Source organism: Chiloscyllium punctatum, chromosome 15 (genome assembly GCF_047496795.1).
Source record: "Chiloscyllium punctatum isolate Juve2018m chromosome 15, sChiPun1.3, whole genome shotgun sequence".
NCBI lineage: Eukaryota > Metazoa > Chordata > Chondrichthyes > Orectolobiformes > Hemiscylliidae > Chiloscyllium > Chiloscyllium punctatum.
The window spans coordinates 1,075,815-1,085,264 of record NC_092753.1 but is presented as its reverse complement, the minus strand read 5'-3'; the positions used below and the strand labels follow the sequence as shown (position 1 = coordinate 1,085,264).

The following is a 9,450-nucleotide window of genomic DNA, read 5'->3' as shown; positions in this document are numbered from 1 at the left end:
CCCACAGCATATCTACCAAAATGGCCGTAAGGGGCGCCACTGAGACACGGACGGCAATACGCATGCTCTACTATGCCTGACACTGCGCATGTGCCGATATGTTTAACGCGTACACGGCTGTGAAATGGACGACACTGCGCATGTGCTGATATGTCCCGTGAAGCCAGCGGTGACGCTACCGGGACACGGACGGCACCACGCACGCGCCAATATGTCCAATGGTTTCCCCCCAGGAGAAAAGGACGGCAAAACTCATGCGCGCGTCCTGTCCGGCTGTATCGCTGCCTAGACACTGCATTTGTGTGAGTGCTGATTTATCGGGGTGGACTGCTGGTGGCGCTGCTGTGACCCATTACAGCGCATGCGCTCTCCTGTTCAGCACCGATCGAAGGTGGCGCTGCTGAGTATTAAACCTGGGAAAAGGTGAAGGGACCAAACACCTAGTGGGAGGGGAAAGAGGATCACTTCAGATCAATGAGGGAGCTTTCAGCAAAACTACATTTAGAATGAAATAACAGAACAGCTTCCATTAAATGATACCGCAAGTACCAACTACCATTATGATTAGATCATTCTCCTGTTAATCACAAAAATAACTTGCACTGTTATAAGCGAGTGTACAAAGTTAAAAGTCACACAACACCAGGTTATAGTCCAACAGATCTATCTGGAAGCACTAACTTTAGGAGCCCCGTTCAACAACCACCTGATGAAGGAGCAGCGCTCCAAAACTTGGTGCTTCCAAATAACCGGTTGGACTGTAACCTGGTCTGTGATTTTTAACTTTGTACACCCCTGTCCAACGCTGGCATTTCGAAATCGTAGGCGAGTGGGCTTTTTTTACAAATTGTGTAATTATGCTCTCTTCGTTGTACTTAGAGTCATATAGCACGGAAACAGACCTTTTGGTCCAACCAGTCTATGTCAAATATAATCCCAAACTAAACTAGTTTCACCTGCTTGCTCTTGGCTTATACCCTTCTAAACCTTCTCTATTCATGTATCCATTCAAATGACTTAAACATTATAATTGTACCTGTATCCGCCACTTCCTCAAAGTGCATTCCACCTGTGAACCACTCTGTTTTAAAAAAAAGCCTCATGTTTTTTATTAAATCTCTCTCACGTTAAACCTTAAACCTCTCATGTTAAAAATGTGCCCCTTAGTCTTGAAATTCCCCAACTTGGGGAAAAGACATCTAGCATCAACTCTATCTATATCTCGTTATTTTATAAACTTCTATAAGCCATGTCTCAACCTCCTAAGCTCCAGTGAAAAAATCCCACCCTATCCAGCCTTTCTTCATAACTCAAACTTTCCATACCTAGTAACGTCCTGATAAATCTCTTCTGAACCCACTCCAGCTTGATAATAACCTTCCTATAACTGGTTGACCAGAACTGGACACAATATTCCAGAAAAGGCCTCACCAGTGTTCAGGTTATAATAGATTAGATTCCAGTGTGGAAACAGGCCCTTCGGCCAAACAAGTCCACACTGACTCTCTGAAGAGCAACCCACCCAGACTGATCCAGCTAACACTACACCGAACGTGCACATCTTTGGACTGTGGGAGGAAACCCATAAAGACACAGGGAGAATGTACAAACTCCAACAGACAGTTGCCCGAGGTGGGAATTGAACCCAGGTCTCTAGCACTGTGAGGTAGCAGTGCTAACCACCCAAGGTTCTTTCCATCCTCAACATAATGTCCGAAATCCTGTGTTCAAAGGACTGAGCAATGATGACAAGCGTGCCAAATACCTTTTTTAACCGTCCTGTCTATTTGTGTATTGGAAAAATAATCCTGCTTTGATTAGGGAACTTAAATTCTGTAAATAAACTAGGTAAATATCCACTCCACCCTCCTCCCTGACCTATCACTTTCATCCCCTCCCCCACTCAGCTATTGTACTCTATGCTACTTTCTCCCCACCCCCACCCCCACCCCCACCCCCACCCTCCTCTAGCTTATCTCTCCACCCTTCAGGCTCTCTGCCTTTATTCCTGATGAAGGGCTTTTGCCCGATTTGTCGATTTTACTGCTCCTCGGATGCTGCCTGAACTGCTGTGCTCATCCAGCACCACTAATCCAGAATCTGTAAATAAACTGTTGAGTAACTATGCTCTTAAGCTACGAAACTGTTTAAACAGAAAGGGAAAATGCTGTGGAACTTTAAATCAGAAATTAACATAGAAAATGCTGCAAATGTTTCATGGGTCTGGCAGCATCTGCGAAGGGAGAAACAAAGCTAATTTAGTTAAAAAGTTTAAAAAGTACTTGTGTGTTGCTAAGGTAAGGTGTTTCAATTGATATGTCTTTTGTATTGTGTGATTGATTAAATGTTTACTGTTAGTTGGTTAGTTGAATAAGACCATAGAGAAGTACTAGAAATTATTTAACTCATAAATTTGTTTAAATTAGTTAAATAAATAGAGATGGCTGGACAGGTGATACGACGAAGCTGTATGATGTGGGAGCTGGCTGATCCCATTGTGAATGGCAGTGACCACATCTGTAGCAAGTGTTGGTTGCTGGAAGAACTCCGGATCAGAGTTGATGATCTGGAATCTGAGCTTCAAACACTGCGGCACATCCGGGAGGGGGAGAGTTATCTGGACGCTTTGTTTCAGGAGGCAGTCACACCTGGGAGATTAAGTAATTCAAATTCAGTTAGTGATCAGGGACAATAGGGTGTGACTGACTGTAAGTGAGGCAGGAAGGGGGAACCTGAGTTCGGGAGTGGAGGAGCCTCAGCCCATGACCTTGTCCAACGGGTCTGAGATTTTTGCTCCCTGTAAGGATGAGGAAAAGGGCTGTTGACAGGATGAGCCAGATGACCATGGCACCATGGTGCAGAAGGCTACTCAAGATGGAGGAGCAAAAAGGCAAGTAACTGTTATAAGGGACTCTATAATTAGGGTGACAGGTAGAATCCTTTGTGAGCCAGTTTGGGAAACGCAGATGGTGTGTTGCTTGCCCGGTGCCTGGGTGCAGGACATCTCTGACTGGCTTGAAAGGATATTGGAGAGGGAGGGAGAAGATCCAATTATTGTGGTCCATGTTGGCACTAACAACATAGGCAAGGCTAAGAAGGAGGACCTGCTTGGGGAATGTCAAGCACCAGGAAGGAAAATGAAGAACAGGTACTTGAGGGTCATAATCTCTGGATTACTGCCCGAGCCACATGCCAATTGGCATAAGGATAAGAAAATTAAGGACGTAGACATGTGGCTAAGAGATTGGTGTGGGAAAGAGGGATTCCATTTCATGGGACATTGGCATCAGGTTTGGAACTGGGGGGATCTGTACTGATGGGACAGTCTCCACCTGAACCAATCTGGAGTCAGCGTTCTAGCGAAAAGGATAAATAGGGTGGTCACTAGGAGTTTAAACTTGTGAGTCAGGGTGATGAGAAAGGGAAAGCGACAGGAAATATGGAGTCAAGTAAAAAGATAAGCAGCAGGTTAGCATGTGTGCAGGGTTTAAGTTCAAGGCAGATGAGGAATGAAGCAAAAAGGAATGTTAACTTAGGACATAATACTAGGGATGTTAGAAATCATGGGGATAAGAAAATTAGCATTAAGGTGCTTTACCTGAATGCTCGTAGTATTCGTAACAAGGTAGATGAATTAACGGCACAAATCATCGTGAATGATTATGATGTGGTAGGCATCACAGAGACGTGATTGCAGGGGATTCAAGACTGGCAGTTAAATATCCAAGGATTTACGACTTATTGAAAAGACGGAGATGGGCAGAGGGGGCGGGGTTGCCTTGTTAGTGAAGAATTAAATTAAATTCAATTTATGGCACTAAATGACAGAGGGTCAGGTGATGTTGAGTTTGTGTGGGTGAAGTTGAGGAACCATAAAGGCAAAAAAACCATAATGGAAGTTATGTACAGACCTCCTAACTGTGGTCAGGACCAGGGTGCAAGATGTACCGGAAAATAGATAGGGTATGTCAGAAAGGCAAGGTCACGGTGATCATGGGGGACTTCAATATGCAGATGGCAGACAAAGGAAGTCAGGAAATGTATCAAAAAGAAGAGAGAGCCTATAAAGTGGCCAAGAGCACTGGGAAGTCAGAAGATTGGGAAGACTACAAAACCAAACAGAGGATAACAAAGAGGAAGTAGAGGATCAAATATGAAGGTAGACTAGCTAGTAATAATAGAAATGATAGTAAAAGTTTCTTACAATACATAAGAAACAAACGAGAGGCAAAAGTAAATATTGGGCCACTCCAAATTGATGCAGGAAGGCTAGTGCTGGGAGATAAGGAAATAGCTGAAGAACTTATTAAGTACTTTACGTCCATCTTCACAGACATGAATAATATCCCAACAATTAGGGAGAGTCAGGGGGCAGAGTTGAGTATGGTATCTATTACAAAAGAGAAAGTGCAAGAAAGGCTAAAAGATCTAAAAATTGATAAATCTCCTGGCCTCAATGGGCTTTATCCTAGAGTTCTGAGGGAAGTGGCTGAGGAAATAACGGAGGCTTTAGTTGTGATCTTTTAAAAGTCACTGGAGTCAGGGAAAGTCCCAGATGGTTGGAAAATTGCTGTTGTAACCCCCTTGTTCAAGAAAGATGGAAAATTACAGGCCAATAACTTAACCTTGATTGTTGGTAAAATTCTAGACTCCATCATTAAGGAAGAAATTTCTAAATTCTTGGAAGTGCAGGGTCGGATTAGAACAAGTCAGCATGGATTTAGTAAGGGGAGGTCGTGCCTGACAAACCTGTTAAGATTCTTTGAAGAGGTAACAAGGAGGTTAGACCAGGGAAAGCCAGCGGATGTTATCTACCTAGACTTCCAAAAGACCTTTGATAAAGTGCCTCACAGAAGGCTGCTGAGTAAGGCAAGGGCCTATGGTGTTCGAGGTGAGCTACTGGCATGGATTGAGGATTGGCTGTCTGGCAGAAGGCAAAGAGTTGGGATAAAAAGTTATTTTTTGGAATGGCAGCCGGTGACAAGTGGTGTCCCACAGAGACTGCAGCTATTCACTTTATATATTAATGATCTGGATGAAGGGACTGGGAACATTATGTTGAAGTTTGCCGACAATGCAAAGTTAGGTGGACAGGCAGGTAGTACTGTGGAGCTGGGGAGACCGCAGAAAGATTTAGACAGTTTAGGAGAGTGGGTCCAGGAAATGGCTAATGAAATTCAGTGTGAGCAAATGTGAGGTATTGCACTTTGGAAAAAAGAATACAGGCATGGACTATTTTCTGAATGGCGAGAAAATTAATAAAGTCTAAAGTACAAAGGGATCTGGGAGTGCTAGTCCAGGATTCTCTAAAGGTTAGCTTGCAGGTTGAGTCCGTGATTAAGAAAGCAAATATAATGTCATTTATCTCAGGAGGGTTGGAATGTAAAGGCAACGATGTGCTTCTGAGACTTTATAAAGTTCTAGTTAGGCCCCATTTAGAATACTGTGTCCAAGTTTGGGCCCCACACCTCAGGAAGGTCATACTGGCACTGGAGCGTGTCCAGTGGAGATTCATACGAATGATCCCTGGAATGGTAGGCCTAACATACAATGACTGGCTGAGGATCCTGGGATTATATTCATTAGAGTTTAGAAGGTTGAAGGGAGATCTAATAGAAACTTATAAGATAATGCATGGCTAAGCAAGGATGGATGCTGGGAAGTTGTTTTGGTTAGGTGAGGAGACTAGGACTCATGGGCACAGCTTTAGAATTAGAGGGGGTCAATTTAGAAAGGAAATGAGGAGACATTTCTTCAGCCAGAGAGTGGTGGGCCTGTGAGATTCATTGCCTCGGAGTGCAGTGGCGGCTGGGACGTTAAATGTCTTCAAGGCAGAGATTGATAAATTCTTGATCTCACAAGGGAATAAGGGCTATGGGGAGAGTGCGGGTAAGTGGGGTTGAAACACCCATTAGCCATGATTAAATGGCAGAGTGGACTTGATGGACCGAATGGCCTTACTTTTACTCCTATGTCCTATGGTCTTAACATTTCAGGCTTGTGACCTTTTCATAAGAACTGGAAAATTCTAGAACTGTAGGTTTTCATCAACTGAAAGGAGGGTGGGATAAGGGCAAGATGAGGGTCTCTGGTGAAGTGGAAAATAAATTACAAAATCTCGTGATTTCACAGTGCAAGGGAACTGGCGAATGGATTAATATGTGTTAACATTTTTTCTGATGAGCTTTCTGAGTTTTCAACTTGTAAACTTGGATGAGAGGCCTTGCAGAGAAAAGAAAGAGACAGAGAAAAGGGTGTAGTTTTTGGCAAATTACCTCTCAAAATCTGTTCAAGTCTAATATCTTTATTACACCTGCAAACTGACACATGTGACCTCCCTGGGGAAATTTTATAGATGCAGCGACACCAGCTGATCAGCTTGTGTTCTTTGCAAAGATAACACTTCCCTGCTGCAGCCAGTCTCCTTTGTTTGTCAAAGTATTTCTTTGAAAATGTGTGTGACATAATTTATACATATCGTTATAACATTAATATTAGAGTTTGAATTTTGAGCTAATGGTTTTGGTTTCTAAAGGAGGCTGTTTGATCATTAATTTATTCGTATTTCTGGAGATGTTATTTTTAAAAATGAGGGGGGGGGGGGGTGTCCCTGGGGTGATATTGGGAATTTGTTTGCACTGGGGGAGTTTTTGGAGTAGACAGAGTAAGTGTTGAGGAGCATTAGCTTTCTATGTAGAAGGATCAAGAGGCTTCATTCCTTCAGGCAAACCCAGATCTTGTAAAGCTTTGGTTTTGTAGTTTCCAGCTATTCTAGTGGCAACTGAATGCATGAAATAGGTGATAAAACTCACGGGCAGAAATAAACAGTTTTAGATTAGATTCCCTACAGTGTGGAAACAGGCCCTTCAGCCAAACATTCCACACTGACCCTCCAAAGAGTAACCCACCTAGACTCATTTCCCCACATTTACCCCTGACTAATGCACCTAACATTATGGTTTATTTAGCAGGACCAATTCACCTGGCTGGCATGTTTTTGGAATGTGGGAGGAAGCCAACAGGGAGATGTGCAAACTCCACACAGTCACCCAAGGTGGGAATCGAACCTGTGTCCTGTCACTGTGAGGCAACAGTGCTAACCATTATGCCACTCAGTTAAGTTAATGCTACAGGCATGACAGAGAATGATACTTACTTTCGTGTTTGAAAACTGCAAAGTAATGTTGGGAGAGAAGGGATTAGAATTTTACTGTGTGTTTTGAACCCTTTCAAATTGCATTATATATAAATAGCTTGGTTTGTTATATTTTGTCTTTTATTTTGCATAACAACTTCAATTTCCTTGCGAGAACCAAATCTGTAGCATTGTTTGCTTAGGTTCGGTGAAAGACCACCTCACAAAATTAAAGGTGGCAATAAAATATGATCTATCAAGCCAAAGTTCAGTCTGGGAGTTCATAGTAATGTGAGAAAGTGAGGACTGCATATGCTGGAGATCAGAGTTAAAGAGTGTGTTGCTGGAAAAGCACAGCAGGTCAGGCAGCATCCGAGGAGCAGGAGAATCGACATTTCGAGCATAAGCACTTAATCAGGAATGAACTTTTGCTTGAAACATCAATTCTCCTCTCCTCGGATGCTGCCTGACCTGCTGTGCTTTTCCAGCAACACACTCTTGGTCATAGTAATATCAGCTAGGATCATAACAGATATATGTTCACTCAATGATATCCCAAATTAATATTTCACCTGGATGACAGGCACAAAATGAAACCAGAGCTGTTGGGTACTGCAGAACACTATGATCACAGGTGCAGGGCTACCATTTATGATAGAGTCATAGAGTCAAACAGGATGTGAACAGACCCTTCGGTCCAACTCATCTGCACTGACCAGACATCCCAATTTGACCTGGACAAATTCACCAGCATTTGGCCAATATCCCTCTAAACTCTTCTCATTCATGTACCAATCCAGATGCCTTTTAAATGTTGTAATTGTACTTGCTTCCACCACTTCCTCAGGGAGCTTATTCCATACACACAACACTGTCTGCATGAAAAGGTTACTCCTCAGGTATTTTTTAAATCTTTCCCCCTCACCTTAAACCTACATCCTTTAGCTTTGGACCTACCCTGGAAAAAAGACCTTGGCTATTCACCCGATCCATATCTCTCATGATTTTAGAATCCTCTATAATGTTACCCCTCAGCCTCTGATGCTCCATGGAAAAAAGCCCCAGCCTCTCCCTATAGCTTAAGCTCTCCAGTCCTGGCAACATCTTTGTAAATCCTCTTTTCACTCTCTCAACTTCAGCAACATCCTTCCCATAGAAGAGTGACCAAAATTGTATGTAGTATTCCAAAAGTGCCCTCACCAATGTACCCTTAGTTTTTGTAATATGATAGATATGGAAGCAGAATTGGTTTGGAACTATGGAATAACCCTTAGAAAGTGGAAAAGTAAACATGTTGCTTGATGTGCCTTCAGGAGAAAGGATTTGTTTAAGACACGGATGTTTGCATATTTTAAGGATGGAAGTAGTTCTGACAGGAACAATGACTAATTTGCTGAGACACAAAGATAGTTATTGTCATTAGTGAGATTGTACTAAGCATGTTCTTACCATCTGGGTATTTTTCTTTGAGGATCTAGGCATTAATTGTACCTTGATTGTCATTATTTATTTGGATATACTTAGAATTTTTAAAAATATGCTTAGTGAAAGTCAGACACTGAGCTGATTTGGTGTTGAGATAACAAGTATTTTTGTTTTCTGTTTCAGAAAATAGATTAGAAAATTGACAAAATATATTTCTACCAAATTTCGTGAAGTAAGTTTAGAAATTTCATGGCAACTAACAATAGTAAATAAATTCTCACCCAACCAGTAATGCCCACATCTCATGAATGTATAATTTTCTAGGCCATTTTTTTCTAACTAAGATAATCCCATCTCTAAATCTTCCTGTGTGAACAAGAGACTATAACTATAATCAAGTGCTGCAAACAGGAAAGGTATGTCAGCATCATAAATATCAGACACCATCACTGAGTAGCCCAATTCCAAGTCATTGTGGGAATAGCTCCAGTTGATCACCAACCCCAGCCCGCACATGGGAGTTTTCATTCTTGGCTCTGCTGAAGGTACCATTACAGAACAACAACATTCATATGGTTGATCCAATCTGAGTCTCGAGGGAAAGTTACAGTCATCTTGAAGATCCTCCTGTATCTACTGGTGTTTGGTCCAATCTGGCCAATTGGGAGCATTCAGGAGGTCTCCCCTCCAGGTAGATTTGGTATCCAGTGCCAGATCAGGTTATATGATCGGTAAAGGTCACACCGTGCTATTCAAACACAGAAAACCAGAGAAACCCAGCAGGTTGGCAGCATTTGTGGTGAGAGAAACAGAATTAACGTCTCGAGCCGGATGTAACTGGTTCTGATGGAGACACGTATCTGATTTGAAGCATGAACTCTGTTGCTATT

The 9,450-nt window shown here is 42.4% G+C and overlaps 1 long non-coding RNA gene across 1 annotated transcript in view; it reads left to right on the top strand.

Moving 5' to 3' along the window:
* The first annotated feature begins 147 nt into the window (after positions 1-147).
* Positions 148-9,450, top strand: part of LOC140485888 (uncharacterized) — a 28,444-nt gene continuing 19,141 nt past the window's right edge. Inside the window, exon 1 of the long non-coding RNA XR_011962467.1 lies at positions 148-302. This is a non-coding gene — a long non-coding RNA (uncharacterized lncRNA). The remainder of the gene's footprint in view (positions 303-9,450) is intronic.